General features: G+C 38.4%; 1 non-coding gene across 1 annotated transcript; it reads right to left on the reverse strand.

Moving 5' to 3' along the window:
* Positions 1 to 712: 712 nt before the first annotated feature.
* On the reverse strand, positions 713 to 826 carry LOC128658539 (U5 spliceosomal RNA). The gene has a single exon (XR_008402220.1). It is a non-coding gene; the product is annotated as a U5 spliceosomal RNA (small nuclear RNA).
* Positions 827 to 15901: the final 15075 nt, after the last annotated feature.

The raw sequence follows: 15901 nt of genomic DNA on the forward strand, positions 1-15901 counted from the left end.
ATGGTTAGGGATTATGATATAGAGATAAATAAAAATAAGGTTTGTTAATAAAACTTGTTAGTAGAGAGAACCTACAAAGTAAAATAAATGATAAAAAAAATCACGAGCCCGGACTTTCCCCCCAAAACTTACAAAGGCTCCTGTTGTCAACCACAAAATAGCAGGGTTTATTCAATAAATAGGAACTTAACAAGCTGCAGACCCAAATCTTGTTCTCTTCCTTTAGTGACAGCTGTTTCCTTTTGATATTTATTAAAAACTAAACGATGCACTAAATAATTTTGAAACAAACTTTGATACATTGTTCTTTTGTGGTATTATATAACTTTTCTTTATTAAGAACACATTTATGCTTTGTTCTGTAATCTATGTGCTCATCTTTAAAATGGGAATTTAACTTTTATGACTTCTGTAAATATTGTAATCATCATTATTATTCATGAATTTACTCGATATTTAATTCTATTGTAAAGAAGATTTCTAAAGAGAAGGTTAAAACTGTTTTAAAGAATCTTTGAAAGAATCTCTGGAGCCCGCGCTTTTTCCATCACACAACAGCGTCTGCAGTGACAGACTCTTAAAGGAGCAAATAAAGCAAAATCCTAAACATTAAGCAATATTTTTTAAATGTTCTACTAGTCTATATTATTCAGATACTTGAAAAGCCATACAATAAAAGGAAAATATTTATCTATTATTAACTCATGTTAGTAGCTCTATAATGTAAAGCCTTAAAAAATTATTGAAAACTCATAGCTGTTCTTCTCCACGGAAATCTTTAGTAAAAGGCGAAAGATTTATTTGATCTGAAGAGAAACCAGAGTATGCTCATTCACCATCTAAATATAAGTGGAGTTTAGAGTAACTCCTATAAAGCCTAAAGTGAAAAAATAAATGTACATTTCTTAGTATGAAATATGTACAATTACGTTATATTGACAAATAATCAAGTCGTTACATTTATTTAGGTAGTTTTGAAAATAGAATTAATAAAACACAAGCACATTCTAAAACTCTTTTGCAATGCACCATGGGTATGCAAATGAGAACATTATCAGGTTACTCATGCACAAAGTTCATTTTATTTCTTTGTTGTTGTTTTTTTGGAGGGGGAGGTATTTTTGTTTTTGTGCACTTCATCAAAACCCAGACTTGTGTTGGTATTTTCATGGGCCTTTAATGCTGCCATTTATTCTTAAACTAGAAACAACAAAAATGATTAGGATAAATAAGGTATCAAAATTACACATCCCTGAGAAATTCATACATACTAAATTATAAAATGTCAAATATGTTTCAGGATGACCAACTGCAAGAGACTATACAGTAAAGATGCTGTCACTTTTCTGTTACTTTATGGATTTTAACCCTTTCGTGACAGGGTTAAAGTGCCTACATCGGAACAACTGTTCCGATGTAGACAAATTGAAACTACGCGATCGTGCATACGATCGCGAGATTTCAATTATTGGATCGCATCTGGGGGGCGTCCCTACAATCCTAGGAACGCCCTCCAGACCGCGATTAAATCCCTGAAGCACAGAAGGCTTCAGGACAGCCGTTAGTTATGACGTTCCATTCCGTCATAACGGCTTTAAAGCCCAGTCTAATTATGACGGAATGGAACGGCATAACGGCTTTAAAAGGTTAAAGATAGCTAGGTATAAATAGATAAATTAAATAATCAAAACGAAAGATTTAACTCATGTCTATATTTGTTTTCTATTATATGTTTTACCACAACATTATTAGCCAAACTACATGAGTAGCAGGCCTTCAAAAATTGTTTAAACTCATAATGAGTCCACGAATTCATCCATTACTTGTACATATTTTTATGTACATCTGTCCCAGGTGTGAGCAGGGGCTTTTATACTGAGAGTGAGGAGTAAGAAATATACTCATAGTGAGTAGCTGTTGTGTAAATAAAATAGGAAAATAATATAATTGTGAACAAAATGTAAATATGTATAACTGAAAAACAATTAGTGTATAAAAAAAGTACTTTTTTTTTTTTAAACTAAACATCGCAATGCATTGTGGTTATTTAACCTTTCATGACCAGTCAGCTCTGTACGTAAGCTGAGAGTTTAGTTGTAATTCAGCGCTGTGAGATGCGCTTTTGTACTGTTACTTCCATGCGAGTCTGTACTAGTTACAGGGATTTTATTACAAGCACAGAGACTCCTATTTTACTTTATCTTCTTTTTACTATTTATGCAGCTTTTCAAAGAAACAACATATCAATAAAAAATAAACAAGTTGAACATAACAGTGAAAACAAGAACCAATGAACAAGAGACATGCAAATGAACTGATGAGATAAGCCAATAAGCATGATCGTAGTGCCCATAAACTGTCCAAATAGTCCCAATTCCTCCTTTCTTTTTGCTGCTTGTGCAGATAAGTACATTCTATATTTCTTTTGTTAACAATATTTGTATTTCCCTAAGTATTGTTTTTTTCTAACCGGTTGGATAATATATTTCACTTACATAAGTTTCCTTTCTTCCCTTATTTTTTTATCATCGTTTAATAAAATATTTTAAATTTTCTTCATACTTTAGTTTTTATTTATGTATTGATGTTGCGGTCCTTACCGCTTGTGTCGCTTCCTAATTTGGGGTTTTACAGGTCCCTTTGTTTCCTAGGCTGCTTTCAGGGTCAGCTGTTTTTCTCCTGGTATTCACTCGACACGCCCCCTTTTTCTTCCCCCCCATTTTCCCACCTTCAAACTTACCTCAGAGTTAACGCACAGTCCTTTCAGTTATCTCTGCCTCCTGAGCTGTTTGTTTGTAGACGATGTTGTGTTGAAATCTGCGATCCGACGGAATGTGCGACCGTGACGTCCCCACATTTCTGAGCATACACGTGACTGGTTGACCACCAATCACCTGCTAGAGACACTTCCTTCCCAGGCTATGCCCCCCCCTCCTCCCTGGGACCATACCAAGAACGCTGACTGCTCAGAGGGAGAGATTTGATACCCATTAGAATATGGTGTACAACCTACTATTGTCACTACAGACTTATGTGCTGTCTGACTAGGGTTACTGTGGTCTCAAACTGTGGTTTATAAACGTCACTATTACTAAACACATTGACTAACACTAACAGTATGTAGCACACAGATATGACACGAGTTATGGGGTAATGCCATGTCCAAATTTAAAATGATTTCAGTTTCAATAACTTCCAAACTATTTTCTAATGCTCTCTACAGTCATTTCAACTTTATTTGTATTATGATAAATTCCACGGGTAACTGTCTGACGTGGCTCTGACTTTGATGCTACGGATTTGTTTAATAATTACACTGTACGCAAAATACAAGTTAATAAAGCTGCCCATCATACATCCTAGTTGATGAGACATTAGTCCAATCTTTAATGTTATTATTAACAGTGATGTACAAATTATGTGACCTGTCTGTCGCATGCACACTTTCTGGTTACAAAATCCGATGACAGACAGCTGTTCCGTCTGATTTTGCAACCAGTCACGTGTGCGCTCAGGAATGTGGTGATGTCACGGTCGCACATTCCATCGGGTCGCACATTTCGACGTGACACCAGTTATATCTGCTACATTGTAAGGAAATTACCTTTTGTTTTTGCCCATTCATTATTACCCTGTAATTTTATTTGTTCTTCACTAAGTGTCCCCATTTGTTCATTTCTTTTGCAGGTTGGATATTATATTTCCCATACATCATTTTTTCCCTAACAAATTTTAAGTAATTCAGATGGTTGATTTACCTCAATTATTTTAATGTATCATTATTATTCAATTGTGCCCCTGTTATTATTATATTTGTTATTAATTCATTATGTCTCAATCTGACAATATAGAAATTTCTGTTAATACCTTGAATGATAAATTGTCTAATTTCTTTCATGTAATTAGCAAGAGTCCATGAGCTAGTGACGTATGGGATATACATTCCTACCAGGAGGGGCAAAGTTTCCCAAACCTCAAAATGCCTATAAATACACCCCTCACCACACCCACAAATCAGTTTTTACAAACTTTGCCTCCTATGGAGGTGGTGAAGTAAGTTTGTGCTAGATTCTACGTTGATATGCGCTCCGCAGCAGGTTGGAGCCCGGTTTTCCTCTCAGCGTGCAGTGAATGTCAGAGGGATGTGAGGAGAGTATTGCCTGTTTGAATTCAATGATCTCCTTCTACGGGGTCTATTTCATAGGTTCTCTGCTATCGGTCGTAGAGATTCATCTCTTACCTCCCTTTTCAGATCGACGATATACTCTTATATATATACCATTACCTCTGCTGATTTTCGTTTCAGTACTGGTTTGGCTTTCTACAAACATGTAGATGAGTGTCCTGGGGTAAGTAAGTCTTATTTTCTGTGACACTCTAAGCTATGGTTGGGCACTTTATTTATAAAGTTCTAAATATATGTGTTCAAACATTTATTTGCCTTGACTCAGGATGTTCAACATTCCTTATTTTCAGACAGTCAGTTTCATATTTGGGATAATGCATTTAAATCAATCTTTTTTCTTACCTTAAAAAATTTGACTTTTTTCCCTGTGGGCTGTTAGGCTCGCGGGGGCTGAAAATGCTTCATTTTATTGCGTCATTCTTGGCGCTGACTTTTTTGGCGCAAAAAATCGTTTCTGTTTCCGGCGTCATACGTGTCGCCGGAAGTTGCGTCATTTTTTGACGTTCTTTTGCGCCAAAAATGTCGGCGTTCCGGATGTGGCGTCATTTTTGGCGCCAAAAGCTTTTAGGCGCCAAATAATGTGGGCGTCTTATTTGGCGCTAAAAAAAATATGGGTGTCGCTTTTTGTCTCCACATTATTTAAGTCTCATTTTTCATTGCTTCTGGTTGCTAGAAGCTTGTTCCTTGGCATTTTTCCCATTCCTGAAACTGTCATTTAAGGAATTTGATCAATTTTGCTTTATATGTTGTTTTTTCTCTTACATATTGCAAGATGTCTCACGTTGCATCTGAGTCAGAAGATACTTCAGGAAAATCGCTGTCTGGTGCTGGAACTACCAAAGCTAAGTGTATCTGCTGTAAACTTTTGGTAGCTGTTCCTCCAGCTGTTGTTTGTATTAATTGTCATGACAAACTTGTTAATGCAGATAATATTTCCTTTAGTAAAGTACCATTACCTGTTGCAGTTCCATCAACATCTAATGTTCAGAGTGTTCCTGATAACATAAGAGATTTTGTTTCTGAATCCATCAAGAAGGCTATGTCTGTTATTCCTCCTTCTAGTAAACATAAAAAATCTTTTAAAACTTCTCTTTATACAGATGAATTTTTAAATGAACATCATCATTCTGATTCTAATGATTCTTCTGGTTCAGAGGATTCTGTCTCAGAGGTTGATGCTGATAAATCTTCATATTTATTTAAAATGGAATTTATTCGTTCTTTACTTAAAGAAGTACTAATTGCTTTAGAAATTGAGGATTCTGGTCCTCTTGATACTAAATCTAAACGTTTAGATAAGGTCTTTAACCCCTTAATGACCACAGCACTTTTCCATTTTCTGTCCGTTTGGGACCAAGGCTATTTTTACATTTTTGCGGTGTTTGTGTTTAGCTGTAATTTTCCTCTTACTCATTTACCGTACCCCCACATATTATATACCGTTTTTCTCGCCATTAAATGGACTTTCTAAAGATACCATTATTTTCATCATATCTTATAATTTACTATAAAAAAAATATAAAATATGAGGAAAAATTGAAAAAAAATACACTTTTTCTAACTTTGACCCCCAAAATCTGTTACACATCTACAACCACCAAAAAACACCCATGCTAAATAGTTTCTAAATTTTGTCCTGAGTTTAGAAATACCCAATGTTTACATGTTCTTTACTTTTTTTGCAAGTTATAGGGCAATAAATACAAATAGCACTTTGCTATTTCCAAACCATTTTTTTTCAAAATTAGCGCTAGTTACATTAGAACACTAATATCTTTCAAGAATCTCTGAATATCTATTGACATATATATATTTTTTTTTAGTAGACATCCCAAAGTATTGATCTAGGCCCATTTTTGTATATTTCATGCCACCATTTCACCGCCAAATGCGATCAAATTAAAAAAAACGTAACATTTTTCACAATTTTAGGTTTCTCACTGAAATCATTTACAAACAGCTTGTGCAGTTATGGCACAAATGGTTGTAAATGCTTCTCTGGGATCCCCTTTGTTCAGAAATAGCAGACATATATGGCTTTGGCGTTGCTTTTTGGTATTTAGAAGGCCGCTAAATGCCGCTGCGCATCACACGTGTATTATAGCTAGCAGTGAAGGGGTTAATTAGGTAGCTTGTAGGGAGCTTGCAGGGTTAATATCACATTTAGAGTAGAGCTCAGCCTCCCACCTGAAACATCAGACCCCCTGATCCCTCCCAAACAGCTCTCTTCCCTCCCCCACCCCACAATTGTCCCCGCCATCTTAAGTACTGGCAGAAAGTCTGCCAGTACTAAAATAAAAGCTATATTTGTTTTTTTTGTGTGTTTTTAAAAAGGCATATTTACATATGCTGCTGTGTACTATCCCCCCTTATCCCCTAACCTCACTGATCCCCCCCAAACAGCTCTATAACCCTCCCACTCTAACTTAATCTGCGCCATCTTGGGTACTGGCAGCTGTCTGCCAGTACCCAGTTTAGAAGAAAAACATGCTTTTTTTAAATTTTTACTAATTTTTTCTGTAGTGTAGCTTCCCCCCACACCAAACCAACCCCCACCCCTCCACGATCTCTTTTTGTGCTTTTGCACAAACAAGATTTTGGTATTTTTTATTAAATATATTTGCCGTAGTGTAGCGGTTCCCACCCGCTCCCGCCCGTGCACGCGCCCGCCCGCCACCCACCGTGCACGCGCGCGCGCCCCCGCGCGCCCCCCAAACTTTCCCGCCCCCGATCCCGCCCCCCTTGACTTCACGGCACCCACCGATGGCCGCCCACCCGCCTCCCAAGCCGGCTCCCACCCACCAACGATACCGGCCATCGATGTCCGGTGCAGAGAGGGCCACAGAGTGGCTCTCTCTGCACCGGAAGGCCATGTAAGGTTATTGCAGGATGCCTCCATATCGAGGCATCACTGCAATAACCGGAAAGCAGCTGCAAGCGATCAGGATCGCTTCCAGCTGCTTTCCACACAGAGGACGTGCAGGGTACGTCCTCAGGCATTAACTGCCTTTTTTTTGAGGACGTACCCTGCACGTCCTCGGTCATTAAGGGGTTAAATCTCCTGTGGTTATTTCAGAAGTTTTTCCTGTTCCTGGTGCTATTTCTGAAGTAATTTCCAGAGAGTGGAATAATTTGGGTAATTCCTTTACTCCTTCTAAACGTTTTAAGCAATTATATCCTGTGCCGTCTGACAGATTAGAATTTTGGGACAAAATCCCTAAAGTTGATGGGGCTATTTCTACCCTTGCTAAACGTACTACTATTCCTACGGCAGATGGTACTTCGTTTAAGGATCCTTTAGATAGGAAAATTGAATCCTTTCTAAGAAAAGCTTATCTGTGTTCAGGTAATCTTCTTAGACCTGCTATATCATTGGCTGATGTTGCTGCAGCTTCAACTTTTTGGTTGGAAACTTTAGCGCAACAAGTAACAGATCATGATTCTCATAATATTATTATTCTTCTTCAACATGCTAATAATTTTATCTGTGATGCCATTTTTGATATTATCAGAGTTGATGTCAGGTTTATGTCTCTAGCTATTTTAGCTAGAAGAGCTTTATGGCTTAAAACTTGGAATGCTGATATGTCTTCTAAATCAACTCTACTTTCCCTTTCTTTCCAGGGTAACAAATTATTTGGTTCTCAGTTGGATTCTATTATCTCAACTGTTACTGGTGGGAAAGGAACTTTTTTACCACAGGATAAAAAATCTAAGGGTAAAAACAGGGCTAATAATCGTTTTCGTTCCTTTCGTTTCAACAAAGAACAAAAGCCTGATCCTTCATCCTCAGGAGCAGTTTCAGTTTGGAAACCATCTCCAGTCTGGAATAAATCTAAGCCTTCTAGAAAAGCAAAGCCAGCTTCTAAGTCCACATGAAGGTGCGGCCCTCATTCCAGCTCAGCTGGTAGGGGGCAGGTTACGTTTTTTCAAAGAAATTTGGATCAATTCTGTTCACAATCTTTGGATTCAGAACATCGTTTCAGAAGGGTACAGAATTGGTTTCAAGATAAGACCTCCTTCAAAGAGATTTTTTCTTTCCCGTGTCACAGTAAATCCAGTGAAAGCTCAAGCATTTCTGAAATGTGTTTCAGATCTAGAGTTGGCTGGAGTAATTATGCCAGTTCCAGTTCTGGAACAGGGGCTGGGGTTTTAGTTGAATCTCTTCATTGTACCAAAGAAGGAGAATTCCTTCAGACCAGTTCTGGATCTAAAAATATTGAATCGTTATGTAAGGATACCAACATTCAAAATGGTAACTGTAAGGACTATCTTGCCTTTTGTTCAGCAAAGGCATTATATGTCCACAATAGATTTACAGGATGCATATCTGCATATTCCGATTCATCCAGATCACTATCAGTTCCTGAGATTCTCTTTCCTGGACAAGCATTACCAATTTGTGGCTCTGCCATTTGGCCTAGATACAGCTCCAAGAATTTTTACAAAGGTTCTCGGTGCCCTTCTGTCTGTAATCAGAGAACAGGGTATTGTGGTATTTCCTTATTTGGACGATATCTTGGTACTTGCTCAGTCTTTACATTTAGCAGAATCTCATACGAATCGACTTGTGTTGTTTCTTCAAGATCATGGTTGGAGGATCAATTCACTAAAAAGTTCATTGATTCCTCAGACAAGGGTAACCTTTCTGGGTTTCCAGATAGATTCAGTGTCCATGACTCTGTCTTTGACAGACAAGAGACGTCTAAAATTGATTTCAGCTTGTCGAAACCTTCAGTCACAATCATTCCCTTCGGTAGCCTTATGCATGGAAATTCTAGGTCTTATGACTGCTGCATCGGACGCGATCCCCTTTGCTCGTTTTCACATGCGACCTCTTCAGCTCTGTATGCTGAATCAATGGTGCAGGGATTACACAAAGATATCTCAATTAATATCTTTAAAACCGATTGTACGACACTCTCTGACGTGGTGGACAGATCACCATCGTTTAATTCAGGGGCTTCTTTTGTTCTTCCGACCTGGACTGTAATTTCAACAGATGCAAGTCTTACAGGTTGGGGAGCTGTGTGGGGATCTCTGACGGCACAAGGAGTTTGGGAATCTCAGGAGGTGAGATTACCGATCAATATTTTGGAACTCCGTGCAATTTTCAGAGCTCTTCAGTCTTGGCCTCTTCTGAAGAGAGAATCGTTCATTTGTTTTAAGACAGACAATGTCACAACTGTGGCATACATCAATCATCAAGGAGGGACTCACAGTCCTCTGGCTATGAAAGAAGTATCTCGAATTCTGGTTTGGGCGGAATCCAGCTCCTGTCTAATCTCTGCGGTTCATATCCCAGGTATAGACAATTGGGAAGCGGATTATCTCAGTCGCCAAACGTTGCATCCGGGCGAATGGTCTCTTCACCCAGAGGTATTTCTTCAGATTGTTCAGATGTGGGAACTTCCAGAAATAGATCTGATGGCGTCTCATCTAAACAAGAAACTTCCCAGGTATCTGTCCAGATCCCGGGATCCTCAGGCGGAGGCAGTGGATGCATTATCACTTCCTTGGAAGTATCATCCTGCCTATATCTTTCCGCCTCTAGTTCTTATTCCAAGAGTAATCTCCAAGATTCTGAAGGAATGCTCGTTTGTTCTGCTGGTAGCTCCGGCATGGCCTCACAGGTTTTGGAATGCGGATCTTGTCCGGATGGCCTCTTGCCAACCGTGGACTCTTCCGTTAAGACCAGACCTTCTGTCGCAAGGTCCTTTTTTCCATCAGGATCTCAAATCCTTAAATTTAAAGGTATGGAGATTGAACGCTTGATTCTTGGTCAAAGAGGTTTCTCTGACTCTGTGATTAATACTATGTTACAGGCTCGTAAATCTGTATCTAGAGAGATATATTATAGAGTCTGGAAGACTTATATTTCTTGGTGTCTTTCTCATCATTTTTCTTGGCATTCTTTTAGAATACCGAGAATTTTACAGTTTCTTCAGGATGGTTTAGATAAAGGTTTGTCCGCAAGTTCCTTGAAAGGACAAATCTCTGCTCTTTCTGTTCTTTTTCACAGAAAGATTGCTAATCTTCCTGATATTCATTGTTTTATACAAGCTTTGGTTCGTATAAAACCTGTCATTAAGTCAATTTCTCCTCCTTGGAGTTTGAATTTGGTTCTGGGGGCTCTTCAAGCTCCTCCCTTTGAACCCATGCATTCATTGGACATTAAATTTCTTTCTTGGAAAGTTTTGTTCCTTTTGGCGATCTCTTCTGCCAGAAGAGTCTCTGAATTATCTGCTCTTTCTTGTGAGTCTCCTTTTCTGATTTTTCATCAGGATAAGGCGGTGTTGCGAACTTCTTTTCAATTTTTACCTAAGGTTGTGAATTCCAACAATATTAGTAGAGAAATTGTGGTTCCTTCATTATGTCCTAATCCTAAGAATTCTAAGGAGAAATCGTTGCATTCTTTGGATGTTGTTAGAACTTTGAAATATTATGTTGAAGCTACTAAGTCTTTCCGAAAGACTTCTAGTCTATTTGTTATCTTTTCCGGTTCTAGAAAAGGCCAGAAAGCTTCTGCCATTTCTTTGGCATCTTGGTTGAAATCTTTAATTCATCATGCCTATGTCGAGTCGGGTAAAATTCCGCCTCAACGGATTACAGCTCATTCTACTAGGTCAGTTTCTACTTCCTGGGCGTTTAGGAATGAAGCTTCGGTTGATCAGATTTGCAAAGCAGCAACTTGGTCCTCTTTGCATACTTTTACTAAATTCTACCATTTTGATGTGTTTTCTTCTTCTGAAGCAGTTTTTGGTAGAAAAGTACTTCAGGCAGCGGTTTCAGTTTGAATCTTCTGCTTATGTTTTCATTAAACTTTATTTTGGGTGTGGATTATTTTCAGCAGGAATTGGCTGTCTTTATTTTATCCCTCCCTCTCTAGTGACTCTTGCGTGGAAAGATCCACATCTTGGGTAGTCATTATCCCATACGTCACTAGCTCATGGACTCTTGCTAATTACATGAAAGAAAACATAATTTATGTAAGAACTTACCTGATAAATTCATTTCTTTCATATTAGCAAGAGTCCATGAGGCCCACCCTTTTTGTGGTGGTTATGATTTTTTTCATAAAACACAATTATTCCAATTCCTTATTTTATATGCTTTCGCACTTTTTTCTTATCACCCCACTTCTTGGCTATTCGTTAAACTGATTTGTGGGTGTGGTGAGGGATGTATTTATAGGCATTTTGAGGTTTGGGAAACTTTGCCCCTCCTGGTAGGAATGTATATCCCATACGTCACTAGCTCATGGACTCTTGCTAATATGAAAGAAATGAATTTATCAGGTAAGTTCTTACATAAATTATGTTTTTTTATCCCAAGTGGATAATAAAATTAACTCCCTTATGGCAGTCATTAACCCTAACCTTTCTGCCCCTACAAAAATGTGCCTTTAATGAGACAAGTTTGACTGTAAATTTCTCTTCTCTGTTCCCATTCCCCTTAAAGGAACAGTCTACACTAAAATTGTTATTGTTTAAAACGATAGATAACGCCTTTACTACCCATTCCCCAGCTTTGCACAATCAACATTGTTATATTAATATACTTTATAACATTTAACGGCTAAGGTCATGTTCCTCTGGGGTTTGAAGCGCTGCAGATTTTGTGGCCCTCTCTGCATCGGCCATTGATGTTGCCGATCATTGGTGGGTGAGAGCAGCAGCAGGGAGGTGGGTGGGCGTGCGGGTGGTGGCGTGCATGCGTGCGTGCTCCGCATTTCCATTAGATGCAATTGAATGCATGAGATGGAGGGAGTGGGAATCCAATGTTGGGCAAGGGATCTGGGAGGGGGTAGGGTATTGGGGGGGCAGCTACACTACAGAAAAATGGGGATTTTATTGATTTATTTCAAAAGGCATATTTTTTTAGGGTTAGAGAGCGGTTGGGGGGGTCATGGAGGTTGGGGGCTAGGGGGGATAAACACTGCAGAATAACTATATGTATATAGCCTTTTATTTGCAGACTTTCTGCCAGTACTTAAAGGGACACTGAACCCAAATTTTTTCTTTCGTGATTCAGATAGAGCATGACATTTTAAGAAACTTTCTAATTTACTCCTATTATCAAATTTTCTTCATTCTCTTGGTATCTTTATTTGAAATGCAATAATGTGAGTTTAGATGCCGGCCCATTTATTGGTGAACAACCTGGGTTGTTCTTGCTGATTGGTGGATAAATTCATCCACCAATTAAAAAAGTGCTGTCCAGGTATCGAACAAAAAAAAAAGCTTAGATGCATTATTTTTCAAATAAAAAAACAAGAGAACGAAGAAAAAATGATAATAGGAGTAAATTAGAAAGTTGCTTAAAATTGCATGCTCTATCTGAATCACGAAAGAAAAAATTTGGGTTCAGTGTCCCTTTAAGATAGCGGCGACAATTGTGAGGTGGGGAAGGGTAGAGAGCTGTTTGAGGGGGTCAGGGATTTGGTGGTGAAATGGCGGAATGAAATATACCAAAATGGGCGTAGATCAATACTTTGGGTTGTCTACTACACTACACTAAAACTAAAATTAACCCTACAAGCTCCCTTATTAGGGTGACCATATTGCCGCTTGAAAAATACATGAAAAATACATATGTCAGGGTTCTTATACAAAGCATATCTTTAAACAGCCCTGACATATGTATTTTTCATATGTGTCCCTTTTTAAAGTGACAATATGATCACCCTATCCCTAATTAACCCCTTCACTGCTGGGCACAATACACATTTGATGCACAGCGGCATTTAGCGGCCTTCTAATTACCAAAAAGCAATGCCAAAGCCATATATGTCTGCTATTTCTGAGCAAAGGGGATCCCAGAGAAACATTCACAACCATTTGTGCCATAATTGCACAAGCTGTTTGTAAATAATTTCAGTGAGAAACCAAAATGGGCCTAGATCAATAGTTTGGGTTGTCTACTAAAAAAATTTTTGGGAAATAGCAAAGTGCTACTTGTCAAAATTAAACTTTCATGATTCAGATAGAGCATGCAATTTTAAACAACTTTCCAATTTACTTCAATTAACAAAATGTGCACAGTCTTTTTATATTTAAATGTTTTGAGTTACCAGCTCCTACTGAGCATGTGCAAGAATTCACAGAATAAGCGTGAATGCATTTGTTTGGCTGTCACATGGTACATGTATGCATTTGTGATTGGCTGATGGCTGTCACATGGTACAGGGGGGAATGGAAATAGACATCACTAAAAATGGTAAGAAAAAAAGTTCAGACTAAGTTCCATTGCATTGTCTTGTTATCTTGCATTTGTTGATTATGCAAATCTACTGTGTTGACTGGTCTGTTAAGCCTCTTCTACAAAGAATATTACGAGAACAAAGCAAATTAAATAATACTAATATGGGAAATTAGTTTGCATAATATTTTATTGACATATTTCACTGTATATTATTTCACTGTATATTAAATCCTATATAGCAATCCAGAAGACAAAACAAGCAACAAAAGTCTTCTTAACCTTTTAATGCCGTTCTATTCCGTCATAATTACACTGGGCTTTAGAGTCGTTATGACGGAATAGAACGTCATAGCAAACAGCTGTCCTAAAGCCTTCTGTGCTTCCTGGATTTGAACGCAGTCTGGAAGGCGTTCCTAGGGACGCCCCCCAGACCTGATCCAATAATTGAAATCTCGCAATCGTGTGATTTCAATTTGTCTGTGTCACAAAAAACAGTTGTTCCAATGTAGACACTTTAACCCTGGCAGGAAAGATTATCTCTTGTCTATATTGGTTTTTTATTATCTGTTTTTCACAACATTATTAGCCAAACTACATGAGTAGCAAGCCTTCAAAATTTGTTTTAATTCATAATGAGTCCACGAATTCATCAATTACTTCTACATAATTATTCTTCAGGATCTGTCCTAGGTGTGAGCAGGGGCTTTTCTACTGAGCGTGAGGAGTGGGAAATTTCACAGTGAGTAGCTGTTGTTAAATAAAATAGGAAAATAATATCATTGTGAACAAAATGTAAATATGTATAACTAAAAAAACAATTAGTGTATAAAAAAAGTACTTTTCTCCAACATTGGTGTGTCCGGTCCACGGCTTCATCCTTACTTGTGGGAATATTCTCTTCCCCAACAGGAAATGGCAAAGAGAGCACAGCAAAAGCTGCCCATATAGCCCCCCCTCTGGCTCCGCCCCCCAGTCATTCTCTTTGCCGCTCTGAACAAGTAGCATTTCCACGGGGATGGTAAAGAGTATGTGGTGTTAGTTGTAGTTTTTTATTTCTTCTATCAAGAGTTTGTTATTTTAAAATAGTGCCGGTTTGTACTATTTACTCTACAACAGAAAATGAAGAAGATTTCTGTTAAAAGAGGAGTATGATTTTAGCAGTAGTAACTAAAATTGGTTGCTGTTCCCACGCAGGACTGTTGAAACCAGAGAACTTCAGTTGGGGGGAACAGTTTGCAGGCTTATCTGCTACAGGTATGATCAGTCATATTTCTAACAAGACATGTTAATGCTAGAAGACTGTCAGTTTTCCCTTAAGGGGTAAGTAATCCATTTTCTTAGACTTAAACAGATTAAGGCTTATTATTGGGCTCTATACTGGTTGACACTATTGTGGGCTACATCGATTGATTTATTTCATGTTTGGCAGTGTTTTTGAGTATGTAAAAGCACTTTTGGGAACGTTTTTAGTTAGACTACTATTTCTCTCAGAAAGGCCCCTTCACTCTGGTATGCAGAGGAAGGAGGCCCCGTTTTCGCGCCTCAATTGCGCAGTTTACTTCCATGGCAGTGCATGCAGCTTCATGTGAGGGGTCTTGTGGCTTCAAAAAACGGACTCAGGAAGGTTTATTTCATTGCTGAATAACTCTCAGGGAAGGTAAAGAGCCGCAGCAAGGCTGTGGCTGTGATTGTAGTGTACTAAAGTTGTTAAATTAAACAAATAGCTCCGGTTTGCTCAGTTTAAGGGTTAAAGTCTTGAAACTTGGTGTGCAATACTTTCAAGGCATTAGGACTCTGGGGTAAAAATTTTGTAAAAATCGGACATTGCCTTCATTGTTTTTCAACATATCAGAAATAAAGTGTGTCTGTTTATTATTTAAAGGGACAGTAACGCTTTTCTTTAAAAACGCTTTTATTGCATTATTAGCCTGCCAAAGTCTGTCTAACATGTCTATACCTTCAGATAACTTATGTTCTGTGTGTATGAAAGCCAAGGTGGTTCCCCCTATTAATGTATGTGCAAATTGTGTCATAGCGTCCAAACACAGTACGGACAGTCCTGACACATTGAATAAGATTGCCCAAGATGATTCTTCTAATGAAGGTAGTGAGGATAGTTCTTCATCCTCTCCTTCTGTGTCAACACCAGTTTTGCCCGCGCAGGCTAGTACATCTAGCGCGCCAATGCTTGTTACTATGCAACAATTAACAGCAGTAATGGATAATTCTATAGCAAATCTGTTATCCAAACTGCCATCCTATCCTAGAAAGCGTGATAGCTCAGTTTTAAATACAGAAGATGAGCAGGCTGGCGCTGAGGACAATTTATCAGTTGTACCCTCACATCAATCCGAATTGGTAGCGAGGGAGGGTCTGTCTGAGGGGGAAATTTCTGATTCAGGAAAAGTTTCTCAGCAGGCAGACACTGATGTCGTACTATTTAAATTTAAGTTAGAACATCTCCGCGCCCTGCTTAAGGAGGTCCTAACTACTCTCGATGACTGTGATTCT

Source organism: Bombina bombina, chromosome 4 (genome assembly GCF_027579735.1).
Source record: "Bombina bombina isolate aBomBom1 chromosome 4, aBomBom1.pri, whole genome shotgun sequence".
In the NCBI taxonomy this organism is placed as follows: domain Eukaryota; kingdom Metazoa; phylum Chordata; class Amphibia; order Anura; family Bombinatoridae; genus Bombina; species Bombina bombina.